Raw genomic sequence first — 13,634 nt, 5'->3', positions numbered from 1 at the left:
TGCTTAAGTGGGAGGTGGACATTATCCATCTGGCAGAGGAAGTAGTTTGGGCAAGAGGTTCTTCTCAGTAGTCAGTCTGTATTTATGTAGAAAAACAACTTCCATTACTATATGGTTACTGAACTCACCTTTACTTTTACATACAGTCCAACATGTCTGCAGATGAAAAGAAATAAACTTTACATACCATTGAGAAATATGCCTTGGTAGAAATTGTCTTTTCTGAACTCATTATAGATAAGTACCCAGAAATCATCAGGTTTCAGAATCACAAACTGTACTTTCATATCAGGGTCTCCTAGGAAGTAAAAGAAAAATATACAGTTTAAAAACAAGGTTTTGGAAAACAGAGATTAGAATCATTGTTAGCATACATACAGTATAATTCAAAAAAAGCAAGAGCCAGCAAAACAGTGACAATCAGGTTTATGTTAATACAATAAGGAGAACAAACAGACCGGTTTCGGCTAAATAGTTATTAAGCCTTCATCAGTGTATCAAATCTTTATGACAAACTCTTTCGGCTTTTCCCGGTTAGGGGTCGCCACAGCAGAACTCCGGTCCGCTAATGATTGGCAGTTGATTTTTACGTGCCGAGTTGCCAGCCCTGACGCACAACCTTCAACGAAGGTACATCCATTCACGCATGTCTCCACGCAGAAGACGCTCTAGCTGAGAGTCGAACCGGACAGCGTCTTACTGTGAGGCGACAACAATACCGCAGCACCACCACAGCAGATCAAATCTTCATGACAAACTTTCCCCTTAAATAGTAGTTGGTCCACCTGGAAGTTGTATAGGGAAATTACACTTATATAAAAATGTTAGAAATATTCATTTAGTCCTGGAGGAAATAATGACCCTAATTTAACAATCCATTTTTTTCTCTTTGTTGTTAAGTAGTTGATGCCAGCCTAATTTATTATTGTTACTATCCTGTATTTTATCTATAATGGTAAAGTGGAAATTGGCATTGGGGTGTTTCTCTGTGTGTTTATATAATGCATTACTGATTCTCTTGGTCCTAATATCACTTAAGTGCTCCGAAATTCTGAACTTGAATGGTCTTGAGGTTTGGCCAACATAGAAGACAAAGCAGCTGCATGTGGCCAAGTATATTAACCATTCTGATTGGCAATTGGCAAAAAAGTGATATTAAATATTTTGCCATTGTTCCTACTGGAAAACTCCTTGCATATGCAGAAACATTCCAAAGTCGCAGTTTCTACGAATCAAAAGGATATGTTCAGATGCTAATACTCATCACATGTATGAGAAAGATCTTGTTGAGGGATTCAAGCAGAGAGGTTTCAAAACAGGGGACATATATCAAGCCAAACATTGGGCATCTGAACACAATAGGTCTGCATTATTACAATATAAGGACACATTGGTAAAGCAGAACCCATCCATAAGACTTATTACCACATATGGGAGGAAAACAGATGTCCTAACTAACATTGTACGTAGACATTGGAATATTCTCCTAGCCAACACCCAGCTCAGGGACATTGTAGATGAGACATGTCACTTTTCTTTCAGAAAAGGAAAAAATTTGGGCTCACCCAGACCCAGACATACATTCTATACAAACAACCATAGAGGGCAGAGCTCTACAAGGCTGTTTTCCATGTGGACACTGTACACACTGCAAAAGTATTTTCAAAACCAAGGAGTTTTCCAGTAGGAAATAGTATAATATTTAAGGGGAATGTTTGTCATGAAGATTTGATACACTGATGAAGGCTTAATAACTATTTAGCCGAAACCGGTCTGTTTGTTCTCCTTATTGTATTAACATAAACCTTACTGTTACTGTTTTGCTGGCTCTGGATTTTTTTTAATTATACTGATGTCTTTTGGAGCTGTGCAGCTACCATACTTGCAGGTTATTTCTAGTAGCATACATACAGACCTAACAAACATTCCTGGCATATGGTTGTTTAAGACTGCAGGTGACTATGAATTGGGAGTTGTCTTTCAATCATCCTATGACTCACAATTGCTTCAACAGATGGGTTAGAACAATTGATGTAAGGAAAATGATCTCAAATTAAATGGGAAAGACTGTAATGTAGTATATTTTTTGTAAATAAAACTTTTCCCATACCATATTGGTGACACAACCAATCAATCAAACACTGTTGTATGAGATCTAGACATTCCTTTTTTTTTTTTTTTTGAGATCTAGGCATTTTTGTTGATAATTCCTTTTCTTTTAATAATCATGTGACTGCAGTTAGGAAAGCCCATCTGTCTCATTTAATTTCCAAAGGCATCTCTTCTAAATTCAAAGAATTCCTAATAATGTCCCTTTTGGCATATATTTTTATAAACATATATCTCAACTTGAGAAACCTCAGAGGCTCCTAACTGAAAAGATCAGTGGCTGCAAACATCATAGATATCAGGACAAACTGACAGCCCTCTCTCTACACTCAGTTTCTTATGCACTTATGCACTCCTCCATGAGGATCTGTGCCTAACCGTTTGAGTCATGAAAGATCCAACCTGATTTGACTTTCTATTCCTTTACAGAAAAAAAATGGTTCCTCAAATAAACATCTTCATCAATGATGACAGATTCATATCCCAATATATCACTTCTAGAATAAGCTTCTGCTACAAGTCAAGCTAAGCAGCACCTTTGTTGCTGTTAAAGTCATAAGATGGGTGGCCTCAAATTTTCCTGGGTCCATCTTGTACTGCCATCCTTGACCTAGAAGGAACTTTTGAATATGGATGGTTGACTAGGTTTATAATGATCTGTAGACAGACTCCTTAGTACTTACCTATGAAGGGTTACTAACCAAACTGCTCAAACCTTCATCCTCACACTGAAAAGAAAAAATGTGGGACAATAGGATATACTGTAAGGCCTCAAATTTTCCTGGGTCCATCTTGTACTGCCATCCTTGACCTAGAAGGAACTTTTGAATATGGATGGTTGACTAGGTATATAATGATCTGTAGACAGACTCCTTAGTACTTACCTATGAAAGGGTTACTAGTCAAACTGCTCAAACCTTCATCCTCACACTGAAAAGAAAAAATGTGGGACAATAGGATATACTGTAAGGAAAGCTAAAACTAAAGGTCTGTGGCTGACAACACAAGCTAAAACTAAAGGTCTGTGTCCAACAAAGTTTGCTGATAACTGCAAACTGGGAGGGGTCATAGAATCTCCAAATGATATCAACATCCTACAAGAGGGTCTTACACAAACAAATGATTGATGTCATAGCTTTAAACTCAATGCAAAAAAATGTATTATCTTCCCTTTGGGCAAGTGTGATGTTCCTGCCGCATCAATAACACCACCATAACTACGAACTCAGTGGTGAGAGACCTGGGAACACAGGTTGACAGTAAAATTATCTTTGATCACCATGTCTCCACAGTGGTAAGAAGGGCATTCTATATAGCTCATCTCATAGTAAGGGCATTGCATCCAGAAAAAAAGACGTTATAACCTCTCTGTACTCTTTCTTCATCAGGCCAATAATTGAGTACAATGCCCCCTTTGTTATGTACCTTTCCAAGCACGTGCAGCAATTGGAGAGACCACAAAGGTTCCTCACAAGGAAAATTCAAGGTCTTCAACATCTGTCCTATGTGGATCATCTGAAATCACTGTCACTTTATTCTGTTTCATACAGACTACTCAGAGGCAATCTATGCCTTGCATATAAGGCAATCTATGACCCTGCTTTATTGGAATGCTGCATATCCGCAAGTCAACTAGTACGCAGGTTACTTGCTCTAAAGACCTTAACCTGGTATGTGACATTACTAGAACCTGATGGAGGGATAGATTTGTCTCCCAGAGCTTACCACACTTTTGGAATGGACTCCCATTTCATGTCAAACAGAGCACATCATTGGCCTTCTTCAAATGCAATCTTGATGGTTGGATGGGTAACTGTAAATTCACCCCAGGGTTTCCACCTGTGTCCCTCTTGAACATGGGCAATTTGTGTTGATCACTGAAATAAGGGCAGAACATGGCTAGGCTTGTAAGGGCTCTAGGGTCATCAGCCTAGTAACTTCCTATGATCATATGAAGAATAATTTATCTCTCAACTTGAGGTCTATAGACTTATTAAATTGTAGCAACTTAAATGCCATAATTTTTAAAGTTCTGATGAACAAATCCTAAGAAAAATACATTCACAATCACCCCCAAAACCAAAACTGCCATCCATTTTCACATAATCCCCAATGAAAACACAATTATACAACCTGAGGAAATGAGCCATATGCTATACAGTTTAGCATGGGTCTGTTATGTCCCAGTCCCCCAACACACATATACAGCACACTCCTAGCCAAATGCATGGGTGTGCATATTCTAAGTATCCCATGCATTTGTGAGGAATCACTGGCTACACATAATTCAGTATTTCATGTTATGAGCATTTTGGTAGCGCCACTTATTCATGTACTTCCTGATATTAACAGGAATACTGTTTTTGTTCTGAATGGCTCTGTTTTCTCTCTGCTGCTGTTCAGATGTTTTCCCTTGTACTTTATTTGATCTTAAGTATGCATCTCAGTATGGGTTCAATGTAATCAGGTATCTGCAGAGGTCTATAACACAAGTCATTTTTAACATTTATACATATGCCTAAGTGTTTTACAGAGTATGATTTTCCCTTTTTTATATTTTTATTAATTTTAAATGACACACCACAGCAAATGGCCTTTCAGACATAATGAGAAAACATTATAAAGGATCCTCTTACATCTCAAAAATACTACTTGGATCATGTACTTTATTTGGCCTTAAGATTATGCGGAAGTGAAAACATGTCATTGGATCCAATCACCCTGATCAATGCAATGTGTTTCATCCTGGGCTTTTGGATGGTGACCTTGACCAGCAACAGCATGTGCAAAACTGCCTCAGTGGCTTTGTTAGAAAACTTATGGTCTAGACATCTTACCCATGCCCTGGCTTATCAAGCCTGCCTACCTGTCACAGCTAGACTAGTTTTCATGACCTTGACTTTGACCTTCTGTAGCCTGCATAGTTTGGATCATGTCTATTTAAAAGAGCTTCTGATGCCCTGTGCCCAGACAAGACCACTTAGGCCATCAGTAAAGGTAACTAGTTGCTCCTTAAACCTAGTTAACATACTTAGCAATTCTAAAAATTAGTTTAGTAATGAATATTAACAATTTAATGTCAGTTTACTTTATCCAAGTCTTTTGGGATTCTAATAGCATAACAGGAATTCTATCAAAGTATGATTAAAGTTCATGAAATTAGTATTGTTTCAATCCTTGATGTCAGCCAGAAGTGCTCTTCACAGCACCTGCAATATGCCTAGAACTGACTCCTTCTGCAATTCACATGGAGTCACATGTATCAATAACATATCTAAATAATAATGTAAATTTTTTTTTATGAGATTCATTGCTCCAACTACTATTGGAACTGTCTGGGTATTCGTCTTCCACATTGCCCTACAAATCCTGGTATTTTAGGGCTTTGTGTCTGTTTGTACATAAGACACTGTAATCAGTGGGTGTAGCAATTTCAACGGTCAGTGCTAATTTTGCCTTCTTTTCATAGACTACTAGGTTTACTCGCCATCTATTTTTTTTAACTGTTGGTAATGGGTGATCCCATGTGATATAAACTTCATCACTTTCTTTAATGCTCTGTGGCTCATGTTTCCAATGCTTCTCAGCTACATCAGTATTATAATGTTTGCACAATCCTCAATACAACATTCTTGCCACATAATTATATCGTTCAGTATACCGGCTTTCTGACATTAATGTATCATGCCGGGCAATAAGATGTGCTACTGTCTCCAATTCTGTTTTACAAAATTTGCATTTGTCTGTTTCTCTGACATCTTCATGGACCTTCCAAACCCATGTGTATGTAGTCTACTATCCTGGGCCACCAATATTAACTTTTTGTCTTTTGGTTTCAATTCACCTCTCCTTAACTATTCCTGCTTTAGATTCTGATTGACATGAGATTGTTCCAGGAGTTTTCTGTACTTGCAACTGTATTTATGCATTTTCCATATTTCTTTCCTTTTTGTCTGATCCTGTACCTTATACTATTTCTTTTGTTTTTTTTTTGGCATATTCAATTGCTCAAAAACTCCAGCTAGGATGCTAAGAATGACAGTAACTCTGCGATGTTACAATAGAATCAAATGGTTCCTGCGTTTAAAACATAATTTATTAAAACCCCCAAGGAACAAAATAAAACTGAGCACTTTCATCCATTACAAATGGGACTTCATCAGAGTTTGAAACAATGTAGCTCCAAGTTCCTTTTAAAACTTCATTAACCAGATTTCATCTGATAAAAAATAACACCATCTGTTGGATAAAGCCCAAACAAGGAAACTCATTGTAAAATGTAGAACCTTAAAGTCACAGTAATGAAATCCACTGAAAAACAGTTCAAACCTAACAAAGAAACAAAAAATATTTTTAAAATCAACCAAAATCATTTTACCATTGAGATGATGTATAATAATGCATCAATAAAACTTAAGGATTCTTAATTACAACAAAACAACTAAATACAAATCATTACCATCATAGAAACATTTCTAAAGAAAAGATTTGTAAAAAAATCGAAGCTAATGAAACTGGCGATTGTTTGGTATAAATCAACATAGCACATTCGCCGGGTCTTTTAAAATACTAACAATGGATACTGAATCACTGAGCCCTGGGGAGTGACATGCATTTAATCACAATTGCCAAATCAATTCCTGCATTTCTAACTTATTGTCCTCACCTTGTCTTACGGAACTGAAAATCTGATCTATTACAAAAACATGTAAATTTTCTGTAATTTAAACACCCAATGGAATGTTTATACAAGGCATTTGTAGATTTATGATTTTTAATATCGTAGAAGTGTTCCCTCCTACAATCCTTTGTTTACAGTTTGTCTTTCCTATATAAAATGCTGAGCAACTGTCACAGGTGGCCACATAAACTACCTAGGTAGAATTACAGTTACATATACTTGAACAGGGTAAATTGTGAAAATAGCTCTCTACTACCATATATGGGCCCTCATATACAAACTTGCAAACTTACATCTTCCACTTTTAGCCATGCAATGAACTCGGTTAATATTCACTTTGTCAGAACTTCTTTCTAAAAACTTTTTAATGTTGGAGTCCCTGCTATTAACAACCATAAGTTGTCTGCCCATCAAATCCACCATATCATCTGTAAAGTACTTCATTCCATAGTTGCATAATCCCATATTTTACTATTTCCTGGCTGAAAGGTATAACAGATGGTATGCACCTGCTAGTTTTTTGCACAACTCCAGTTTTAATACCAATGTTAATTTTTATTTATTTATTTTATTTTACATTTGTTGACCGGGCTATTCTAACTGGATATATGTCTATTTTCAGTGGAGGCCCAGGGAGAAAAGCTCCACACTTCAGAATAGACTCATAAAAATATAGGTACATTATCAAATTTTGTCAAATTATAATAGTACATTACATTTTAGCTTATGAGTAAGGAAAAACATTCTTAGTTACATAACAAGTATGGATATACATACAACAATATATAAGGTAAGTGAAATAGAGCACTAGTAAACTTAAAAAAGGTTACACAAACATTATTGTTAGTAAAAGATTAATGAGTTTGTGTGAGTTAGAAGATTAGTACCTGGACACAAGGGAGGTAGTTAGTCTGGGTTTGCACAGGGGCATAGCCAGTGTGATTTAAGGTATGGCTTGAGTTTGGTTTTAAATAGGGTAATTAAGGGTAAGGAGGTTAGGTCATTAGGGAGGGAGTTCCAGGTTTTACCCACTGTGTTAGAGAACAGAGAGTCTCCTGCCAGATTGTTGGTTTTACTTATCTTTACCAGTAATTCATTTGATGAGCACAGGGTCTTCAGGTTATTGTAGGGGGTGATTAGGTTAGTGAGTATTGGAGTATTTGTAGGTTAATACAGTATCTTATGGGCAATAATTAGTTGGTTCGATAGAATAAGATTTGACAATTCTAACCATCCTAGTTGATTAAGATTGTTGCAATGATGAGTTCTATAGGTAGACCCAATTGCAAATCTGGCAATATTACTGTAGGAGCTAGCCAGCTTGATCAGATTGCTTTTGCATAGTTTGGTATAGATAGAGGACGCATATAGTAGGGTTAAAATTAGGTGGGTATGGGCAATAGTGGTCCTGGCTAATGGAGTCAGAAAGGGTTTGATCCTATAGAGGGAACCTAGTTTCTTGTTTACTGTTTTTATAGTGTTGTTAATATGGGGCTCGAAGGTGAGGTTGTTATCGATTAGTACTCCAAGTAGTTTTGTGGTAGGTTCAGGAGATATGATCGTACCATTGCTAGATGTGACTTTGAAATGCAGTGGGGGGGGGGGCTCTGTGGGTGGGAGTGAATGGTAGCATTTTTGTTTTGTTTGGCTTCAGGATGAGACATTGGTGAAGAAGCCAATTCTCTACTGTGCTAAACGTGTCTTGGGTTAGGGACTGAAGTTGTGATAGTGAAGAGGCTGAGCATATTAGTGTGGAATCATCCACATATTGGATACAGGTAGCTTGAGGTAATATAGAGTGTAAGTCATTAGTAAAAATAGAAAAGAGGAGAGGACCCAATATGGAGCCTTGAGGGACACCAAGAGTAATTGAGAGATGGGAAGGCAAGTTATTCTCCCATAATACAGCCTGTTGCCTGTTATTTAAATAGGATTGGAACCATTGTATAGCAAGTGGGTCCAGTGAGAAGTTTCTGAGTATGTTTGTTAGTAGCTGGTAATTGACCATGTCGAAGGCTTTTGACAGATCAATAAAGAGGGATGAGGATAGATTATCATTATTGCAATTTTTATTAATGCAGTCAGTGAAGGATAAAAGAGCAGAGGAGGTGCTATGAAATGGTCTGAAGCCATGTTGGCAGGTAGCTAGTAGGTTGTTTTCTAGTAGGTGGTTTAATAGTTGCTTATGAATGCACTTTCCAATGATTTATGTCAGTGGGGATAATATGGCTATAGGCCTATAGATAGAAAAATCTTTGGAATTACCACCTTTATGCAGGGGGATGATATGTGAGATTTTCCAGATTGATGGACTAGTTCCTTCAGAAATAGTTCTGTTAATGGGGATGGATATGGAGTAGGCTATAGCTCTGGCTGCTTTTTGCAGGTATTCTGCAGGTAGTAGATCTGCAGAGATGGTGGTGGGTTTAAGTTTCTGAATAAGGGTGCAGACAAAGGATGTAGGAATGGGTTGGAATTGAAATAATGGGGGATAGTTAGGGATAACAGTGGAAGAAGATGCAGTGTCAGGGGATAGTCGACTGGCCAAAGATTGAATGGTGTCTGTGAGGAAAGTGTTAAAAGAATTGAAAATTTGGTTAGGGCTTTTGAGATTAGAGCCTGAGGGGGTGAGTGTAATTGAGTGACCTGGGTGCAAACGTTTATTGATACTAGACCAGAATTTTTGAGGTTTGTTTTGGTGGATTTGTTGGAGGTGACAGTAAAAGTTTCTTTTATCTGACAATATGGCTTTTTTAGTTTCATTTCTTAACTGTCTAAACTTTAGTCAATCTGCTAGCCCAGAGTTTGTTTCTGTGGAGGATTTTTTGTTTGGCAGTTTTGGAGAGCCAAGAGGCTGGTTTAGACCTACTTCTTATTATTCGTGTTGCGGCATGGTAGTCTAGAATGGTTAAAAATTTAGAATTAAAGTATTTAATGGCATCTTCTAATGATAAGTGTTTCAGGGGTGACCAGTCGCAAGCTATGAGTTATTTTTGAAAGCTGTCGGGGTTAAAATTTTTGTTAGACCTTATTTTCTTATAAATGTTTGGGTATGGGATATCAGTCTTATACCTGATTAAGAAGATGAGTGAGTGATCACTTATATCTTCAGGGAGGGTCCCTACTTTGTAAAATTGGTGATGACTATTTGTGAGAATACAATCTAGGGAGCTGTCATTGTTATTATGTTTATTGGTTCTAGTGGGGGCTGTAATGGTTTGCGTAAAACCATCTAGGTTGATATGGGTAGAAGGCTGTTCAGATGTCCAACACCTCCAGTTTATATTAAAGACACCAAGAATTATGGTTTCTTGTGGGTAGGTGGTGGACAACCAACTTAGGATAGCCTCTAAGGTGTTGATACTGTTGCCTGGGGGAAGGTAGATACAGATTATATAAATGGATTTACATCTGTTAAGTTGAATTTTGGAGATAAGAATTTCTGCATTGCTAGTTAGAGGAGGTTTACAGTCTATGGAGGTGAGTTGTAATTCAGATTTATATAAAATTTCTACTCCTCCACCTTTCTTAGAATTTCGGTCAAGTCTCAGGATACTGTAACCTGGGGGGATAACAATAGTATCTTGCATCGTTGGCTTGAGCCATGTTTCAGAGAGACAGAGGATGCCGAATGAATGTACATCCATGATGGCGTGTAGGTGGGCAATTTTATTATTTATGCTTCAAATATTGAAATGAGCTATCAGGAGAGAGTTAGTGGGTCTGTTGACCAGATGTGCATTAGTAGAAGTTGGGGTGTTAGGCTTTGTGGTAGTGGTAGAATTTGGGCCAGGGTTTAGGTGTATGTCACCATCAATTAGGGAGTGGACTTGTATTGCCAGAGTGAGTATTAAACCTTTACATATTAGGTTCTAGGGTTTTCTAGCTCTAGGGCTGTAGTATGTGATGTAAGTGAGCCTATGAAAGTTGGCTGATAAATACTTTGGTGGATAGGATGTGTGATTGTGGCGATGAGGGATGATGAGTGTTGGTGTGGAGGTTTGTTTCATGGGGTTATGAAAGTGTTTTAGGTGTTCATAGAAAGTAAGTAGGTAGGGTATAGCTAAAATAGGTAGGACTGATAGCAGGTTTAAGGTGTGTAAGGGTAGTGTTAGGTGGCATTGTAGAAGTATTGTGTGTAGGTTATTATACAGGGATAAGTGCAGACAGATAATGACTAGTGGGAAGTAGGTTGTAGCACTTTAAGGTGTTGGTCGATGTGATTGCTTGTATGGATAGGGGGTGTTGTTAGTGTGTATAAATGTAGATGCACTGGGGGGGAGGGTGGAATTTGGGGGCAGGGTAGCAGAGCGGAGTGAGCCCACAGCGCGAACGGAGCAGGTAGAGCCATAGAAGGAGTGAGCCCTAGGAGAACAATCAGTGGAGAGCTGATTGTTAAGGTAAGTGAAGGTGGAGAAAGGTGGGAGGTTAAAATAAGTAGAATTAAAACACGGGTCACACAATAATGGAGCAAACCTAGTTGCCCTACCGTTAACCACTTTTTTCCTTTACAGTGCTTAGTAAATTGATTGGATAACCTCTATATCTTAACATATTCCATTAGTGTTGAACCTCTCTCTCTTAAAAGTCTCGTCATCATTTATTAACATAGACAGGCATACTATTTGTCCTTTGGCAATTCCCTTCTTTTGATGGAAAGGATGGCAACTGTTAAAGTTTAAATAGGAGTTTGAAAATGTCTTTTTTCTATAACTATTGGATGTAAATCTATTAAAATGTCTATCTTTTTCCAGAGTCACATCCAGATAATTAATTTCATCATAGTCATAATGGAACATAAATCTTATAAAAACTAGTGAGCCTCTCTAAATATTCAACAAATAGTTTTAATTCTTCAACAGTGCCTTTCCAAAGAATAAGAACATCATCCAGGAAAATAAAGTATATGTGTATCAAAAGGACAAAACTCAGAATTAAAAACATAACATTTTTCCCATTGTGCCAGAACTCCATTGGCATAAATGGGGCACACTCTGCCTCCATCATCACACGTGATATTTGATGGAAATATTCTCTGTCAAAATATAAATAATTATTAGCAAGGACTATTTCCAGAAAAGTTTCAATAACAAAACTCTTGTTACTTGATAAACTCTTTTGCTGAGTCAAAAGTCTATAAACAAGTACTGTCCTTCAGAGTGAGGAATTACAGTCACTAAATTAACTACATTGATGGTAACAAATAGTAGGGACTCCACATACTCAACATCCCTCATATTTTCTAACAGGTGCAAAGAATCCCTTAAAATATAACAATGGTTTTCAAAACATTTCTTACACAAGATGCCTATACATTTCCCTAAAGGCTTGGTCTTTGACTCTTTCCTGTTGACTATAGGTTTAAATGGGGGATCAAATGATTCTTGTGTATTTTGGGTATCCCGAACAAAGTAGGAACCAAGGGTTTGGGTACCATTAAATAACCTAAGGTATCACCATCAATGGCTCCTTGAACCATTAGTTCAGTTAATAGCATATCTATCTTATTATAAGCAATATTAATCTTGTTTCTGGATAACCTCTTGTAGGTAGATTCATCCAAAAGCAAATTAAACATATTTAGGGAATAATCAAAACTATTCATAACAACTACTCCACCACCCTTGCCTGGTTTCATTATTCGTAGACTTCTGGCTAATTTAATAAAGTCTAAAAAACATCTTTCATCTTTAGACAAATTGTCAATGAACTTCCCCCTAGCTTTGATCAAATGCCTAAATTTGTTTTCACATATACTTTCAAAAACAAAGACACGGTGGTTGGCAGGGGGTAAAACTATACATTTCCTTTCCACTCTATAATTTTTGAGTGATGCCCCTGTATTAAAAAAATAACCTTAAGTTTAACGGTGTAGTGTATAATTTCAATTGAACTAAAATCTTTGCAATGTCCACACCAAAATTAGGAATTAATTGAAAACCTCTTAAGAACAGAAATATCACCTTCAGTTAAGGCAAAGTCAGACAAATTGAATATTTTAAAGTCATTGTCTGCCAAATTATTAAATTGTCTATCAAGATAATCTGAATGGTGAACAATAGAACTCAATGAGTCTCTAGGAATAACATATAAGGTCTCCTCCCCTTCCCTCAGCCATGTAAGCAACAATTGGGGGTATTGTTCTTTATCAAATTCGAGGACAAATCCCCCCTTCCCAGCAATCCTGTCCAATCTTCTCAGTTGCAGTTCTTCTAAAAAAACACCATCTGTGGAAAAGCCCTCAGCTCATCTAGAACTAGGGTGAAGTTCTTCCAGATTGCCCAACATATTAGGTTCAATGCCCCTACTGGACATATTGTTAGACCCAGGGGAGGCAGTTTGGGTAGGCTTTATTGTTTTCATAGTCACACTTGTCATATACAGTTTTTAAAACAGGGACCAGCACTTGACTCCGTGGAACACAACCAGCCACAAACGAATTTACCTAGGTTTCATCTTTAATCAGACTTCTTCAGAATACAAATGACTAAAAAACCAAGTACAACCTTACACACTTAAATAGAAACAGGACATGACATCATTAATTGATTGATAAATTGATAAACATCTCATTAACTTAAAGTGAACTAAACACACTAATACAATAAAAAAGTACTGTATAGTGAATCATGTGCAGTACAACGAACTTGCAATTAGTGAAGCAGCTGTGGACAGTATGGATAAGGTGAGGCAGGAATGTGGTATTACTTCATTACCACTTATTCATTTGATGCACCTTATATTAGGGACATAGTGCTTACTAATTGGAAATTACTTGGACTTGACAGATTAGTATGTGAAAAGTTAGGTGGTCCCTCTAAATGTGTATTTAGAAAGGCACAAT

This window comes from Protopterus annectens, chromosome 16.part0, assembly GCF_019279795.1.
Source record: "Protopterus annectens isolate FY-2018-M chromosome 16.part0, PAN1.0, whole genome shotgun sequence".
Classification (NCBI taxonomy): domain Eukaryota; kingdom Metazoa; phylum Chordata; order Ceratodontiformes; family Protopteridae; genus Protopterus; species Protopterus annectens.
Note: the sequence above shows the minus strand (reverse complement) of the source record.